The sequence below is a fragment of the Panthera tigris genome, chromosome D2 (assembly GCF_018350195.1).
Source record: "Panthera tigris isolate Pti1 chromosome D2, P.tigris_Pti1_mat1.1, whole genome shotgun sequence".
Classification (NCBI taxonomy): Eukaryota; Metazoa; Chordata; class Mammalia; order Carnivora; family Felidae; genus Panthera; species Panthera tigris.
The window spans coordinates 61,468,768-61,486,935 of NC_056670.1; the positions used below are offsets into that span (position 1 = coordinate 61,468,768).

At 38.9% G+C, this 18,168-nt stretch overlaps 1 long non-coding RNA gene across 1 annotated transcript; it reads right to left on the reverse strand.

Moving 5' to 3' along the window:
* Positions 1-441: 441 nt before the first annotated feature.
* LOC122231880 lies at positions 442-18,162 on the reverse strand. Its single transcript, XR_006209156.1, has 5 exons — positions 18,014-18,162; positions 17,304-17,362; positions 6,507-6,575; positions 5,624-5,876; positions 442-1,139 (listed from the first exon to the last, which is right to left on the reverse strand). It is a non-coding gene; the product is annotated as an uncharacterized LOC122231880 (long non-coding RNA).
* Between the last annotated feature and the right edge of the window lie 6 nt (positions 18,163-18,168).

Here is an 18,168-nt window from a genome sequence, read left to right on the forward strand (position 1 = left end):
TAACAATGGGTATTTGTGTACACACACACACACACACACACACACACACACACACTGGAATATTACTTAGCCATGAAAAAGAATGAAATCTTGCCATTTGCAACAATGTGGATGAACCTAGAGGGTATTATGCTAAGTGAAGTCAGTAGGAGAAAGACAAAAACTATATGATTTCGCTCATATGTGGAATTTAAGAAACAAAACAGATGAACATGGTTGGTGGGGAGAAGCAAACCATAAAAGAGACTCTTAACTATAGTGAACAAACTGAGGGTTGCTGGAGGGAAGGTGGGGGGCAGTTGGGTCAAATGGGTGATGGGTATTAAGGAGGGCACTTGTGATGAGCACTGGATATTGTATGTAGTGATGAATCACTACATCCTACTCCTGAAACTAATATTATGCTGTATGTTAACCAACATATTATGTTGTATGCTGTAATTTAAATAAAAACTTGAAACAATAAAAAAGGGAGGAAAAAAACAATGGTTTTATTTTTTACATAACCTGGTTTAAATGTTGGTAAGCTCATCTTGCCTCATGACAACTTTGAGCTGCCTCTGATGTTACTCTTGACTGGATTTCATTAGTTCTATTTATGAATTGTGTTAATATGACATGTTGGTCTTTTTGAACATATCCAAATATATCTGCTTTCTCTTATTCTAATATATAACCAACGCTCCCAGTATGTTGTTCTTTTCAACAACTAAAAAGTGGGTTTATCTCTAATCCAGTGCTCATGATTACACATCCAACAAAGTTCACTCTATGACCAAAGTACAGTCATTAGATTTTCTCCGTTAGTCCTGAGTACTTATAAGAAACCACTACTACGTGCTTCTTTGTAAGCTAAGGCAGGTGAGAACAGTTATCTACCTTTCCTGTCATGATGTTAGTCATTTCTGAGGTGCTTCCCTGAGGAATGGGGGGAGGAGTGGAGGAAAAATCTGCTGTCCAGACCGTCTTCAGGCTGAATATGGTCAATATTCACATATTAAGGTATACCAAGCCTTTTGAGATGACTGTGCCAGGAGTAAGAACTTGCACATCCTGTCTTGAGTCTTGTGATGATTCACAGCATGACTCAGAGATCTTCAGTGTGGGGGCTGAAGGTGGTTGGCCCAAGAAAGTCCTCCCTGAAACATTATAATAGAATATTTCACTGGAATATTGACATATCTTCTAACTGCCAAAGACAAATGCAAGGTAGGCTATCTCTGAAATTTCAGGCCTAGGAAGCAACTTCTTTTGCCCAGTACTTGGCCATAAATCCTTAACTTGATGTTACTTAACTTAAACCCATGGCTAATGACATAAAAAGAAACTTACATCCTCCGTGGGAAATAGCTATAGTTATAAAGAAGACAAAAATCAATCAGCAATGGGAAAGAATAATCATTACAGAAACTGTATCAAGCTAATTAAACTAAATACCAATGTAAACTAAATTCTACTGTATTGGTGGATACATGTCTTTACATATTCGTCCAAACCCATATAATGCACATCACAAAGAATGAGCCCTAATGTAAAGTATGGATTTTAGTTAATGATAATGTATCAATATTGGCTCACAATTATAACAAAGATATCACACTAATGATGTAAGATGCTAATAATAGAAAAACTGTGGTTGGTCAGGAGAGAAGGTGAGGACATGTATGGGAACTCCGTACTTTCTGTAAACCGAAAAGTGTTCTAAAAAATAAAGTATTAGTAAATAATTTTTTAATTCAATAAGTATGTATAATGTAGCTTCTATGTAGAAATGCCTGTTGCTACCTTAAAACTTCTGAATTCAAGAAAGAAGTAAATCTTGGAACATGAAAGGAAAGCAATTGATTCATGGGCTGCTTGTCTTTTGTTTTCATGGCTTTAAAAAAATAACACGCATACAGAAAGGTACACAAATTATAAATATAGAAGCTTAATGAACAATCACAAAGTAAATATACACCATCTAGGGCAACAAATAGAACATTCATTGCCAGCCCTCAGCAAGTCTACTTTTCAGGAACTTGTAGTACCACAAATTAATTTTGTCTATTTTTGAAATTAAAATGGAATTATTTGATATGTATCTTTTGTGTATAACTTCTTTTGCTCAACACTATGTTTATGAGATCCATCCACATTGTCATGTGTAATTCATTTTTATTGCTGTGCAGCTTTCTGTTGTATGAATATATTACATGTTATTTATATACTGACATTTAAAATGCTTCAGACTTTGACTATCCTGAAAAATGCTGCTACAGATATTCTTATACATGCTTTTGGTGAACATGTGCACAAAATTCCTGCTGGATCTACACCTAGGAACATGTTTACTGGGTGATAGGGTATGTTCACTTTTAACTTTAGTACCTAATTCCAGATATTCCCCAGGAGTTTACACTCCCACTAGCAGTGTGTAAGAGCTTCAGCTGTTCTAGATCCACACAAACACTTGCTATTGTCAGGCTTTTTCAGTTTTGCTATTTTGGTGGGTCTACAGTAGTATCTTATTGTGGCTTTATTTTTAATTTCCCTGATTACTAATGAGGTTTCCTACCTTTTTGTGTATTTATTGGCCATTTGGATATACCCTTTGGTGAAGAGCCTGTTCAAGTTTCATGGCCGTTTTTATTTAATTATTTTATTTATTTTTTGGGAGAGAGAGGGAGCGCACGTGTGCACATCATGCGTGCACGTATGCACATGTGTGCACAAGTTGGGGGAGAGACAGAGGAAGAGAGAGAGGGAGAGAATCTTAAGCAGGTTGCACACTCAGGACAGAGTCAGACATGGGGGTTTGATCCCACAGCTTTGAGCTGAAATCAAGTCAGATGCTTAACTGACTGAGCCACCCAGGTGGGTGTTTCTAAATGGGGATTGTTTGTCTTTTTCATATTAATTTCCTTGATATTATCAGTTATATATTTTGGAAATAACTTCTCCCAATCTGTGGCATCTGTTTCAGTCTTAAATTTTTTTTTTTATAAACTGAACACTTAATTTTTTCCTTAATGATCAGTGTGTTTTATCTCTTATATAAGAAACCTTTCTATTTCCCAAGGTCATAAAGATATCCTCTCTTGTAAGTCTCCTAAATTGTTATTTTTGAACCTTTCACATTTGGAACTGATTTTTGTGAATGGTATGAGTTAGGGGTCAAATTTAGTTTTTTCCCACATGGCTATCCAGTTGACCTAGTACTCTTTACTTAAAAAGATCATTCTTCCTACCATTTCTCTTTAGTGCTGTCTTTATCATAGATCAAGTCTCTTCTACATCCATATTTTTTTGGACTCTATTTCCCTGTTATTCATCTCTCCTTGCTCCAATTCGACACTGCCTATAAATCAAGATAACTAGGAGAACAAGTCATTCTTCTTTTTCTTTTTTCAATGCTTCTTGGCTGTTCTTGGGCCTTTACATTTTCATTTAAATTTCAGAATCAGCCTGCCAAACACACACATATATACAAACATTTTTAAATGTTCATACAAACTAGAATTTTTAAAAACTGAAATTGCACAAAATCCATATACCAATTTGAGGGAAATCAACATCTTTAAAATGTAGTCTTCCAATTCAGGAGCCTTGTCTATGCCTCCATTTATTTAGGTCTATGATTTCTTACAATAATGTGGTATAGTTGTATGTATTTTATAGGTTATGTTCTTTATAAACATACAGTTGATATGTTTTAACGTTTACAGTTTATATGCTTATATGTTTTATAAACAGAGTTTATATGTCCCTTAATTTTATACTCTATACATTTTATAGTTTTTTGTGTAGAGGTTTTTTTTTTTTTTTAATGTTTATTTACTTTTGAGAGAGAGACAGAGACAGAGCATGAGTGGGGGAGGAGCAGAGCGAGAGGGAGACACAGAATCCAAAGCAGGGTCCAGGCTCTGAGCTGTCAGCACAGAGCCTGACGCGGGGCTTAACCCCATGAACTGTGGGATCATGACCTGAGCCGAAGTCAGACAGTTAACTGACTGAGCCACCCAGGAGCCCCTTTGTGTAGAGGTTTTATGTCTTTCATACGTATTAATGTTTTTGATGCTATTAGAAAAAGTTTTTTTAAAATTTCATTTTCTATTAAAAGTTTAATAGATTGTTTTACTACTTTAAGTGTAGTATTTCATCTCACTATATTCTCATATTATTTAGAATAATTTATTTGTAGATTCTTTTGGGTTTTCTGTATAGTTAATCATATCATCTGCAAATAGTGAGTTTGGTTTTTTCCTTTCCAGTCCTATATTTTTTTTGCCTTATACTTTGTAATAAGAATTACATTATCATTCAGTACAATGAATATAAGTGATAAGAGTGAGCATCCTTGCTATTCTCAATTTTAAAGGAAAAGTTTTCAACATTTCACCATTATATTTATCATAGTTTTTAAATTAAATACTTTATTAAATAAGTTGTTAAATATTTGCTTTTATTTAGCCTGAATTAATGTTGAACTTTATCAAATGCTTTTTATTAACCATGTACTTTGTGTGTGTGTGTGTGTGTGTGTGTGTGTGTGTGAGAGAGAGAGAGAGACAGAGACAGAGAGAGAGAGAGAGAGAGAGAGAGAGAGAGAGAGAGAGAGATAGCGTGCATGAGCAGGGGAGGGGCAGAAAGAAAGGTAGAGACAGGGTCTTACACAGGCTCCACACCCAGTGCACAGGGTTTGATCCCACAACTGTGAGATCATGGCCTGAGCCAAAATCAAGAGTTGGAAGCTTAACCAACTGAGCCACCCAGGCACTCCAACCCTCTATTTAGATGGGCATATAATTTTTTGGGAGGGCCAATATGGTGAACTGTGTTGATTATCAAGTGCTAAAACAGCACTGTACTCCTGTAGTAAACCCATTTTGGTTGTTCTTCTTATACCCTTCCTCATTTGATTTCTTTGTATAGGAATAAAAAAATAGTAAGATTCTAATTCCTTAAGCTCAAAGTTGATAGAGTATATTGTGATTTTGTGGACTAAAGGCTATGTCTGTGGCCTATTTAGCAATATCATGGCTCAGATACCTACAATAAGAGTTTTCCAGGAAATTCTTCCAAGAGGGTTCTAAAATTACTGAGAAATTTAGTTGGCTAAAGGCCAACCATTAAACTTTTCCTATATATCCAACTGTGGTCTGGATACAGAAGCCTTAGGAAGAGAGATCACTATTCCCAATTTTTATTAGGGTTTTTAGATTCACTTCACAGCAATAAAGTCGGCACTTGAGATAAGCAATTAATAAAAATATAAATAATGAAATTTTTTATGGTGATGGTCCTTAAATGTGAAGCATTACTTGCAAAAGTGAAATTGACTCAAACATAAGTGTTCATCCAGGCCTTCAGCAGTTTGAAGTATCCGGAGAAGCACAGACTTGGGTCTCAGAGTTCTTGCCATGTTCTTTACACCATTCTACTTAGGTCTAGATAATGAAATTTCCGAACTCTTTTCTTCCATGCCTCTGAATTAACATGGGAGACTTAACAGAGTAAACATAAAGTAACACTGAGCCACACCATATGATGAGGACTGCCCAAAGCTATATAGCAGATTGGGTTCCTCAAGTCCTTAGAAACTGGTCATGCCAGTCAACACGCAGAAATGTGCTAGACTTACCTACTTATCAAAAACAAACAATCGATAAGTTACTCTGAGCCTCAGGATTTCTGACAGGAAAGATGAGTCAAGATGTAGTCATTCGTGTTTCCCAAAGTTTGAGCAGCCACCTTGTTCAATCATTAGCTCTGAACAGCATGGTTCTCTCTTCTTGGGGATGACTAGCATACAGCATGGGATAAAGCAGGACATGTTTCCTCTGTTTCCCATTTCTTCTCACTCACTCTTTAGGGCATCTTCGTATAGAGTGACTCTAGGAGATACAGAAGTACTGATCCATTCATAGCATGTGCCACAAGTAACAGAAATATGCAGCAACCAAGATTTCAGCTTTTTAAAAATTCTGTATTTGTAAGGCAGTGTTCCTCTAATATAAGAGGGGGTTAGGAGATGAACAGTGAGGTTCTCCAAGGATATTTCAGTAAAGTCTTAAGGGTGCCTTAAAACCCAGGACACTAACGCTTCAGACAATGGGATGCTGGTAATAGCAGACCACGTGCTTCTGTAAGTGGTCAAGCATGCGGATGACATGGTGCTCTTTGTGGAACAGAATGAAATAAAGCCATATTTCATTTTGTCATATGAACTAAGAGCTATAATACTAACAAACGACCAAAGTCTTCCCCCCTCCCCCCCGCAAAAAAAACAAAAAAACCTTTTATAAAACAAGTATTTGGTGAATGTTGAATAAACTTAAATCAGTTTACTGATGTTTCTTCTTAATATTCATTTGCTACCTATTCATTTGTTATCTGTTATCCATTAGCAGACACAAAAGTTTTAAGAAGTGTATACAGAAAAAAATTATAATTGGAAACATCTTATTTCTTATTTTATTTTTTTTCTGCAAATTTAGAAAAGATCACCCTAATTTTGATCTTACCTGTAAAACACCTTGAACCAGCTCATAGGACACCACTGTTTTACTGGAGAACAATCTGAAAAAACTTGTCTAAATGAGAGATGAGAAAAGTTCTATGATCAAGCAGCAATCTTGTACCTCCCTGCCACTTTTCTCCATCCTCAGCTTTAAGGTATTCACCACCAGTGCCACCACCTTCATCACCATTATGTAGAGAGTTACTATCTGGCAAGTTCCATATTAAACTTTACCTGTATCATCATATTTAATAGAGTAGATATTATTACCCCATTCGATATATAAAGAAACACTTTTGGTGAGATTATCATTGCTATCAGTTTATAAGGGCAGAGTTGAGATTTAAATCCAGGTATATCTGACTCCAATGTCTCCTCTTCTCCTCCTCTTCCTCCTCCTTCCTCCTCCTTCCTCTCCTTCCTCTCCCTCTCCTTCCTCTTCTTCCTCTTCCTCCTCTTCCTCTTTTTTTTTTTTTTTTTTTTTTGTGTGTGTGTGAGAAAGAGAGGGCACAAGTGAGTGAGGGGCAGAGAGAGAAAGAGAGAGAGAGAAGTGGGGCTTACCTCACAGGGGGCTCGCACTCACCGGAAATGGGGCTCGAGCGCACCCAAAGCAGGGCTGTAACTCACAAACTGGGAGATGTGACTTGAACCAAAATTGGATGCTTAACTGAATAAGCCACTCAGCGCCCCCACTGTCTATTCTTTTAACCGCTACACTGTGATTAGTTTTTTATAACCCAATATACAGCAACGAGTAGAAAATAATAACCCATTTTTTAAGTCTGTCAATAAGGTGTTTAAAAACTACTCAGTTGGGGGTGCTAGGATGCCTTAGTTGGTTAAGCATCCAACTCTTGATTTTGGCTCCAGTCATGATCTTATGGTCCTGAGATAGAGCCCGGAATCAGGCTCTGTACTGGGCGTGGAGCCTGCTTAAGATTCTTTCTCTCTCCCTCTCCTCCTCCCCTCTGTCAAAAAACAACAAAACAGAACAAAAAAATTTCTCAATCATAAATCTATCACTCTATTACTCAAGGTGTTATCTGTACACTGTAATCAGGTTTATATACTTATAGAATGTATTTTATAGAATTAGTTGTAAAAAAAAATGTTGACTGAAAAGCAAGAAGGAAGATTCTTTAAGGATTTTTGTAAAGAAGATGAAATATAGCTCGAATACCATTTTTCCCCCTATGAAGCCTTCCTTGACTCAACCTTCTCAGAATTCCCTTAGCACTTTCCCTGTGCCCTTAGCACTTTATCTCCCAATTGAACCCCAAAAATCTGCTCAGTCTTATGCAGGTGCCGGGGATATAGAGATCAAATAACTAATGGTAAAAATATGTATTATTTCACAGCTACAGGGTGCCGTGAAAAAGGAAGGGCAATTAACCAGCTAGAAGGTGAGGATGGGGAGGGGAATAAAAGAACATGGGCCACTGGGAAGGAAGTGAGAGAGGCTGGGGATTTTGACCCTTGATTCTAGTCTTGAGGTGAGAGGAGGAATTAGGCTGCTCAAAGTGTATTTGTACGGATGCACATGCACATGCACATGTTGTGCCTGTGTCTTCCAGGCAGAAAGACCAAGCAAGATGATGAGGAGTCTGGTCTGTTTTGGCAACTGCAAGTACATGATTAGAGAAGGCCTGTGTGCAGGGTGTGTGCTGCAAAGTGGTTGAGGATGAAGCTGGGAAGTTGTGACCGATTTTGCCTGGCTTATTTCTTTAGCATTGTATTTTAAGGTTGGATAGTATTGCATTTGTATGCGGAAACCACATTTTGCTTATCCATTCATCTGCTGATAGATGTTTGGGTTGTTTCCACCTTTTGGTTGTAATGAGTAATGTTGGTATATAAATATGCTGGTATATAAATATCTGTTTGAGTCTCTGCTTTCAATTCTTTGGGGTATATACCAAGAAGTGGAATTGCTGGATAATATGGATGTTAAAAAAATGCAATCTTGCCTCCTGTGCGTCTCCTTTACTGTGCTTGCAACACTTCTGACACCTCTGGTCACCAAATGCAAGGTTTTGTTTCCCACACTAAGCAATTCTCTGTGTCACCAGCTGGGTCCTACAATTTAACTCAATTCTGACACCATCTGCCTGGAAATAGCATCAGATCTCACAAGTGAAAGGCTCAATTTCATGAGACTGTTTCCTACTACAGATGCCAGTCATAAGTTGTAGGTTCCCAGGTTACCCAAACCTCTGTCCAACTTGGCTACAAAGTAGAGGTTCCTGTGACCTCCTACCCCTTGGATTCAATTATTTGCTATAGCAGCTCTCAGAACTCAGGGAAACACTTACTTGTGTTTACCAGTTTATTAAAGGACATGATAAGGGATGCAGATGAACAGCCAGACTAAGAGATGCATTGGGTGAGGTCTGGGAGGGTCCTGAGCACAGGAGCTTCTGTCCCTGTAGAACTGGGGTATATCACCCTCCTGGTACGTGGATGTGTTCACCAACCTGGAAGCTCTTCGAACCCAATACTGTTGGGATTTTATGGAGGCTTCCTCACATAGACATGATCAATTATTAATTCAGCTTTTAGCCCCTCTCCCCTCAAGAGAAGTCGTTGGGGGAGAGGGAGGTGCCTGAGAATTCCAAGCTTCTAATCATGGCTTGGTCTTTCTGGTAACCAGCCCCCATCAGTAATTTAAAGGGCACAGTGACAGTTCTGCCTGCTGTTAATATTCTCCCATCCCCATCCCTTACTCTATTAGATTGCCACACTATAACTCTCTTTTTTTACTTTGTTTGGGATTTTCACCTTTTGAGCTACTGATTAATCATTTATCATTAAATTTATCCACTCAAAACATACTTACTGAGCACCTCTGGTAAGCATCAAACGTTAATAAAAGTAAGGGCATGAATTCCAGAAGATGACAGTAAAAGCAGAGTAACCAGGAGTGTGTCCTGTGATGGCAAGTGGCAGGTAGGGGGAGCTAGCCTGAAGTGCAGGGCTTGGGAGACTGGGATTTTAATGACATGGGAAGGCTGCTGAGAGGAAGGAAAGGTCATTGAAGAAAAAGAATCCTCCATGTAACAAATTTTCCCAGGGTTCATACTGATTGAATCTATGTGATAAATACTGATATGTCCAATTTTCTTTGTTAACTCCTAAAAAAAATGTATTTACTTTTCTATCTTTAGCACCTAGCACATCTTCCATAGCGCCATATTAATGGTTGTTTCTACAGGGAATTCTACATGTAACTTTAACTGTCTATGAACTAAGTAATGGTCGAAACTGGTAATCTCAGGCGAACCAAAATGTGCCCAAACTGTAATTAGAAAAACTCAGAGCTAGAAAAGATCACTCTTCTCTCTACAATTCATAGATGAGAAAACTGAAACCCTAAGATTTCACTGAATCTGCCAAAGTCACATAGTACGTTGTTAGTAGCGGGGTCCGTAAAGAACTCTGCTGCTCTGATTCCATTTGTATGGAATCTCCTGCTGCGTCATATTTCCAGCAGGATGAATGAATCTGAGAAAAACCATTGTAAATGTCAATGTGTATCATTGTACTTACCGAAACTTGTATTCACACAAAAATCCCAAATGACTTTCCCATTTTCTCCAATTTGAACTGACAACCCATGATTATGCCATGTTGAAGAAACCTCACCTTCCCAATTTGTGACCACAGCCCATCTCATCCCCAATTCACTGCACACAACAACAAAATTCAACAAAGAGAAGGTTTGGCATGCTAAAGACAAATGAAGTTAGGTCTGTGGCTTTACAGCCTTATTCAGTTAAAATTTTACCTTCTATAAAATGCAGCTTATCTAATTTATAAGATATACTCAGGTCTAACCTGTTATTATGATATTGCACCCATCGTAAGAAAGTGTAGGTATATCTATAACGCATGTTTACATCTTCATTAATCATGGAGTCTTGAACTTCTATAATCCTTTTTATTCAATTGTATCAAAGGTCTTAAAGAACGTGAGGTACGCATTTCTCATTAAGGAAGAAATCATGATTTTCTCAGAATATAGCCTCACTAGTGTGCCCAGTTTTCGTGGTGTTGGAGCTATGTGGACCTCAAAACCCAGGTTAAATCTGCAAAATAACTTGTAGTATGGCATACATAAGCCTAGTAATCAGTAATGTTATAAAAAATAGTGTTTTAAAACACAGGTTTTGTTCTCCTTAAAAGCAAGAAACATATAGTAAAGATGTCTCCCTTCCTCCTTTCCCCTCTCATTCTTTCTTCTCCTACAGAATTCCTGGCACTGAATTTTGAACTCTTGACCACGAGTTCAGTTATGAACATAGTGACTGGGGAAAGCTTCCTATAATCTTAGCTTGAGCAGTTATTGATGGGTTTATAAGGTTTGCCTTCAGAGCTGTAATTAGTATGCAAATGTTCAGTTTTAGCTTTGTAAGTACAGACTTAGGATGGTTCAACTTAAGATTTCTCAACTTTATGATGGTGCAAAAGTAATATGCATTCAATAGAAACTGTACTTTGAATTTTGAATTGTGATCCCTACTCTCTCCTGATGCTAAGCAGCAGCAGGCAGCCACAGCTCCCGGTCAGCCATGTGATCACGAGGGGAAACAACCCACACACTTAAGACCATTCTGTACCCATACAACCATTCTGTTTTTCCCTTTCATTCAGTACAGTATTCAATACATTAGACGAGATATCCAATACTTATGAAATAGATGATCTTGCCCAACTGTAAGCTAATGTAAGTGTTTTGGCACATTTAAAATAGGCTAGGCTGCTAGCATGTTCAGTAGGTTAGGTGTATTAAATGTATTTTCAACTGAACGATATTTTCACTTTACAATGAGTTTATCAGAATATAACTCCATTATAAGTAGAGGAAGATTTGTACTCCCATTACTTCCCATAATCCTAAGATGTAGTCTTTCAAATCTGTAATAATATGCCATTTTCACTCCTTAAAATCAAGTCACTTCAGGTACTGGCCTACCACATCTACTGTTTGATATCTGTGGATATCTTTTTCTGAAATGAATGCTCTTCATAGAGTTTCTTTTGGGAGCTTAATCACATTTTCAGCACAGAAGAATTCTCTTTAGGTTAAGGGGATCAGCAAGTCTGATTCTTTCAAACTATAAAAATGAAAATATTCATAGCAGATTATATTGGGGGATAAAATTGGTTTGGTTAGGATTGATTCATTCCGAAAAATAGTGACTGAAAATAAACTGTTATCCCTATAGACACTTATTGGCATGAAACAAAGTCAGCTTCACATACCTACAAAACTAAGGGAAACAGCTCTGAGTGAAGATAATATGTACTGGTAAAGCTGCTTTTTAAAAAAGAGGAACATCTTGCCAAAGATTCAAACTCATTCCTTTTGGGGCAGCTTAATTGCACAAGCTTTATGTTAATTATTGTTATATTAAAGATTTGGCAGTTTTACAAAAATCTTAAACTTGTATGTGCAGGTTTAAAATGCCCTATTTCAACGGCCCAGAGTTACGCTAGGAAAGCATTTCAGAAAATGGCAACCTATAGTAATGCTTTTTTGTTTTTAAAAATCCTACGGGCAGCTTATAATTCATAGTCTCATAGGAATTTGCTTAACAAATGTGGACGTGATTAGTTGCCTGCTTTCCAAAACCCAAACCTGTGTTCTTTGGTATCATGATATGCTATCTGCCAAATGACAGGCTTTCAAAAGTCTAAGAAGACCGTGTCTGCTGGTCAGTGTTATCTGTGTATTTGGTATGAATTCTACTCACAGTAGACCTTTGGTAACATAGAGGTTGAGTTTTCAATATCCAGCACTCACAGAAAGGCATAGATTCACAAGTTATAACACAGTGTAAGGAAGAGGGTAAACAGTGCAAACTAAGCCATCATTTCCATGTACTATGGACTACTGGAAAACAGTTGAGTAACATTCTCTTGATTAAAAAAAAAAAAAAGATAAAGGAAAAGTTTGTAAATGGCTCTAAAAAAAGGATAATTTGACTCAGAGCCAGTCACTTACATTGAAAAGGGAAAAATAACTGAGATGATGTAGGTACTTGAAAGCTGTGATAGTAGTAACTAGAGTGGCACATAAGGGGAAAACTTGGGGAGGTGGGAGGTTTGGCAAGAGTTTGAGTTAAAGGTGCTCATTGTTGAAGGAAAACTATTGTCTTAATTTTGGGTTAATGAAGTTTAAATAGATGGGTGGAGTCTTGGAGGATCAGGTCAGGATTAATGTAGCTATATTTGATGCTTCTTTTCCAAGATCCTATTCATGGGAAACACATATTTTCACTATTAAAAAATGGTGGTACCATTTGCCAGGTGAGGGTCACCAGCATCATCATCAAGTTTCACGCATTATTTTTTGGTGGCCACAGAGGTGTGACAGAGTGGAGATCTGGGTAATGCTGAGGTCACTGACAAGTTAGGTATGGCGTGGGGGACATGGGCATGAGGATGTCTTGGAGGTGGAAGAGAGAGAATCAAGGAAGAGTTGCCTTTGCTCAAGCCACCTCCCCCATCTTTGATAATGTCTTTCCAGTGGATCCTCCCTGGGGATTTAGACCTCTGTGCCAGGTGCTCTGCGTTCAATGAGTTTGGTACTGCTCATAAGGCCCATGATGAAAATCTAAGGCATTTTATGTAGCCTTTGGGAATGGTGGGAAAGGGATGAAGTTTCAAACTAGCTTTCAGATCATGAATTGGACCAGAACATTTCTGGTTGTAGGCTGACTCACAGATTTTCTCTACTACTATATCTATCATCAAAGTTTGCCAAGGGGTTAGAAGAGCAGATGAAAAAAAAAATCAATAGCATCCTAGAACATGGTAGAATGATCTCTTAACTCCTTATTTTCCTGGTACAATTAGACAGTCTTGCTTCTCCATCTAAAAAATATCATCAAGAAGAAAGCTTTTAATATAAAAGCTTTTAATATAAAAAGACTGAAACAGTAACGAGAAGCAAGGATAGCAAAATGCATTGACTTCTTTGCCAGCACTTCAAACAGATTTCAATACTGTGAAATTATCTTGGGAGTTGTTATCTCTCAAACTTCAGGTAGTTAAGGATGATTATAAGACATGTTCTGTTGCTTAAGGATTTGCTGACATCTAATGCCTTTTTTCCTCGAAATGAATGCAGCAGTAACATTTGAGTTAATAAAGGATCTGAGAAAAAAATGTGGCCTTTAGCTATACTTTTATTACCATTACCTTTCCACAGTCTTAACTCCTCTGCCACGACCCTCCCACCCACACACTATCTACCCCCTTCCTCACCATTATTAATCTAACCTGAATCACTCTATTCTTCTCCAAGAGAACACACCCCAGTAACAACAGTGAATCACAGACACTTTTGCTTCTTTAGTCTCTAACGAACTTGACAAAATGCCAGATCTAATAAAATAAGACAGGAACTTCAGGTGAAAGGAGCTCTGTAAGGTTCTTGTTCAGTATCCTACCCTCAATATTAGTTACCAGATGAGTTTTCTAGTCTTGCAGTGGACAAGTTTTTATCACACTAATGGTACTGCCCCTCCCCATATTTTCCTGCTCTAAGTAGCCATCCTACTCAGTAAGGCAACCTCTCAGGCATGCCTAATAGCTAGCTAAGTCAAGGGCTCTTTCATCTTGAGGGTGAAAAAAAAAATCGGTTTGGGGCACCTGGGTGGCTCAGTTGGTTAAGCACGCAACTTCGGCTCAGGTCACGATCTCATGGTTCGTGAGTTTGAGCCCCACGTTGGGCTCTGTGCTGACAGCTCAGAGCCTGGAACCTGCTTCAGATTCTGTCTCCCTCTCTCTCTGCCCCTCCCCTGATCACACTCTGTCTCTCTCTCAAAATAAATGAACGTTAAAAATTTTTTTTTAGAAAGTCCATCAATTACATATTATAGAATTCCATATGAGATCTTTCAGTAATAGAGAAAAGAAATAGAAATAGTTTGTCAGTTACGCAAAGGGAAATTTGTAAGATAACAGAGCACTAAAACACATCTTTACCATGGATAAATCTATGAGAATCAAATTCATGGCAAGAGAAACATACAGGAGAGTTTTTGAAGATTTTCTACTTATATACAAATGTCAGAAGAAATACTGAAAGCTAGTTAAGAGAATTTAGTAGACTTTATCTGAGTGTTACAAATGTATATTAAATTTTGTTTAACCTGCCCTAATGCACAATATAAATCAATTTAATCGTGTGGATTTTACACAATATCTCACCCAAATGGATTTTAATCCTGGTTTTAAAAATGTATATTTTTCATTGTTAAAAAAATATCTATGGACACTAGCTATATCTGCATGATATAAAAAATTGTGTTAATACACAAAAGTCAGTGGAATGGAATTTAGGTCACCCTGTTAAGATTTTTAAAATAATGCTACAGCCAAGAATTTAAAAAATAAATCCAGAAAATGAAATTTTAAATTGTGGCTTAAACGTGTGTGTGTATGTGTGTGTACGTGTGTGTGCGTGTGTGTTTATATGGAGAAAGGGAGACTATTTTTTTCTTGCTATTAAAAAATGAATAAAAAACCCTCATAAAGATTTTTAGGCCTATGTCATCATCCCACTGACAATAATCACAGACAAGAACTGGAAGGAGCATTTTACCACTCCCTGGTGAATAACAAAGTAGCTAACAGTAGCCTTGGGTATTGGAGAAATTTAAAAACACAGAGAAACATACTGCCTTAGGTTAGTATTAATTACTATTATCATTGAATTCTATTGTTCAAATTATTCTCTATGGCAGAGTCAGGCAGAAGTCCTTGCCTTCTGGCTCTCTAGGGCTGTATTTTTCCCAGCCTGAAAAGTTTCAAGCAACATACAATGTCCTGTGTCACAAACAACAAACCCCTTAGGAGCCAATAGATTTCGGGCTCCTAAAGACACGGAAGTGTTTGCTAGGCCTTATGTAAAGGTATAATGAAAACTATGAGGGGCTATATTCCAGACCCTCTACACAAAGTTGAAAATGGAAGGTATGTTTCTATTTGGGAATGTCACGAGAGTTAAGTAAAATACCAAACTTAACCCTGGGAAGATCGTTCAGTTCTAACAGTACATGGAAGTCAGAGATGTAGGTCAACAAATGCGCATTTCTGAAATACAGGTTTTCCTGAGCACTTATTCTGAAGTTCTTTGAAAACCTGGCCAAAACAATCCCATTTAATATACCAGTTCACATAATAAGCAAGTCAGAACATTTGCAAGGCAAGGTGTTGTTTTCCTTTATGCAGCCAGGAAAAACGCAGCTCTGAGCTTAGGCTGTCATGATAAAAGGATTTTGGAGCAGCTGATTTTAGAGAATCATAAAAACAACCCAACCTTATGCCCCAAGGTATAAAGAATATGCAGAGTCTGCATTGTGCTTCTGGTGTCAGGACAAATCATTCTGCTTTTTTCAGTGTAACTGATGCCAATGGATGAGTAAAGAGAGAAATAAATGTACAGACAGACCTGTGGCTTGGTGAGGTGAATAACACCTGTATCAGAAAATCATGAGTTCTCCCTTTCATTTTGTAACTTCCTTGAGGTTAATTTACATAGTTTTTGAAAAATTTAGAAGAAGTGGAATATGTATTATTAATTATATACGGAGGCACCACATTTTCTGCTATTTTTGGCTTAAATTACGTAGGATCTTATAGATGACAGCATCTTCAAAAAAAATCTGGCCTTGGGGCGCCTGGGTGGCTCAGTTGGTTAAGGTCTGACTTCGGCTCAGGTCATGATCCCGCGGTCCGTGAGTTCCAGCCCCGCGTCAGGCTCTGTGCTGACAGCTCAGAGCCGGGAGCCTGTTTCAGATTCTGTGTTTCCCTCTCTCTCTGACCCTCCCCCGTTCATGCTCTGTCGCTCTCTGCCTCAAAAATAAATAAACGTTAAAAAAAAATTAAAAAAATAAAATAAAATAAATCTGGTCTTTTGGGGGCGATAAGTGAAAGGGTGAAAGAATTATGTGATGCATACCTTTAAGTGTATTTATTTTGAAAGAGAGTGAGAGCGAGAGAAAATGAGTGGGGGAGGGGCACAGAGCGACGGAGGGAGGGAGGGAAGGAGGGAGGGAGAGAGAGAGACAGAGAGAGAGAGAAAGACTCAAAAGCAGGCCGTCTGCTGTCGGCCGAGAGCCTGATCTGGGGCCTGGACTCATGAACCGGGTGAGAAACCGAGAGTCTGACACTTCACCGAATGAGCCACCCAGGCGCCCCTATGACACATACCTTTATATGAGGGAATGGTGACTACAGTTGCATATATAAAATCACAACTAGTGAGTGCTTCCCCTGTCATGAATTCTCATTTAATTCTCCAGTCCCTAGGAGGGCGGTGCTATTGTGCCTATTTTACAGATAAGGAAGCCAAGGCACAGAGACAACTACCTTACCAAGCACATAAAACAATGTCAGGAGTTGAACCTAGGCAATTTGCCTCCAAGGTTTATATCCTTAATCACTGCACTGGGTTGTCTTCAGGTTCTATATTTAACCGCTTAGGACTCAGTTAATTCGTTGGGGTCCTGGCTACTTGTAAGCCATTATGAGCCATTTGTAAAGAGAGACAGTGTCAACATTCACAATGGCCGTTCATTAGGGTTGAAAACACTAGCTCCTTAAAAGTTCCCAACTCCCATGTGACTCAGAAATTACTAATTGTCTTTCCCCAAACCCAGTGCTCCACCCAATTTATTTAACTTTGCTGTTGCACAGCAACAGAACACCACCACCAGGAAGTGAGGGTTATTTTTTTAATGTTTTATTTTTTAATAGTAACCTTTGTGCCCAACGTGGGGCTCAAACTCACCAGCCCGAGATCAAGAGTCCCGAGAGTCCCGTGCTCTTCCCACTGAGCCAGGCAGGCACCTGCAGGAAGGTTATTTTAATTTTTTATTTATCTTGAGAGAGAGATTGGAAACGCTGACAGCCGGACACGCGGCTCGAACTCACGAACTGGGAAATCATGACCTGAGCCAAAGCCGGATGCTTAACCAACCCCAGCCACCCAGGCGCCCCTGAGGGTTATTTTAGAGGAATGCGCTGCCCAGTGTTCAGCAAGGGCCATCCCTGCCTCAAAACATCTGAATTCTGGACCAACACAAACTTACTTAGTGATTGGTCTGCTTCCCGCATAGCCCAAAGGGGCTACATTCTCACAGATTTGACCAGACTGGAAGCCAAGCTAAAGAATTTAAAAATTGAGGTTTTCAGTAGAAAACCTACGACAGAACCGCCGTTGGCGGCAGCAAAGGCTGGAAATTAGCTCAACTGCATCCGCCGGGCCTCTTGGAGAGATTTCTAACATGTTTGGTTCTCAACCGGCCGCGTAACCCAGCGCTGCTCTTTTGTGGTCTCTGCCTCAGGAGGGCTTACAGCCTTGAATTTAACCCACAGCCGGCTCTGCGGCTTTTCCTCCCGCCCCGTCTGAGGAAGGACCATTGCTGTGGTGAGCGAGGGCGGACACCATCGAGAAGCAGGAAAATGGGCGGGCGGTGTCGGGGGGACGCTCAGACGTACTTCACAACACCAAAAAACCAGGAAGCTGGAAAAGAAGGCGAGGCCAGGAAAGAGGAGGGACAGGACGCCCGGGAAAGAAGCACGGGCCCCCTCCCGCCCCGCTCGGAAGCCGTCAGTCTTCCCAAGCTCAGCCGGGCCCACCCCCGACGCCTGCG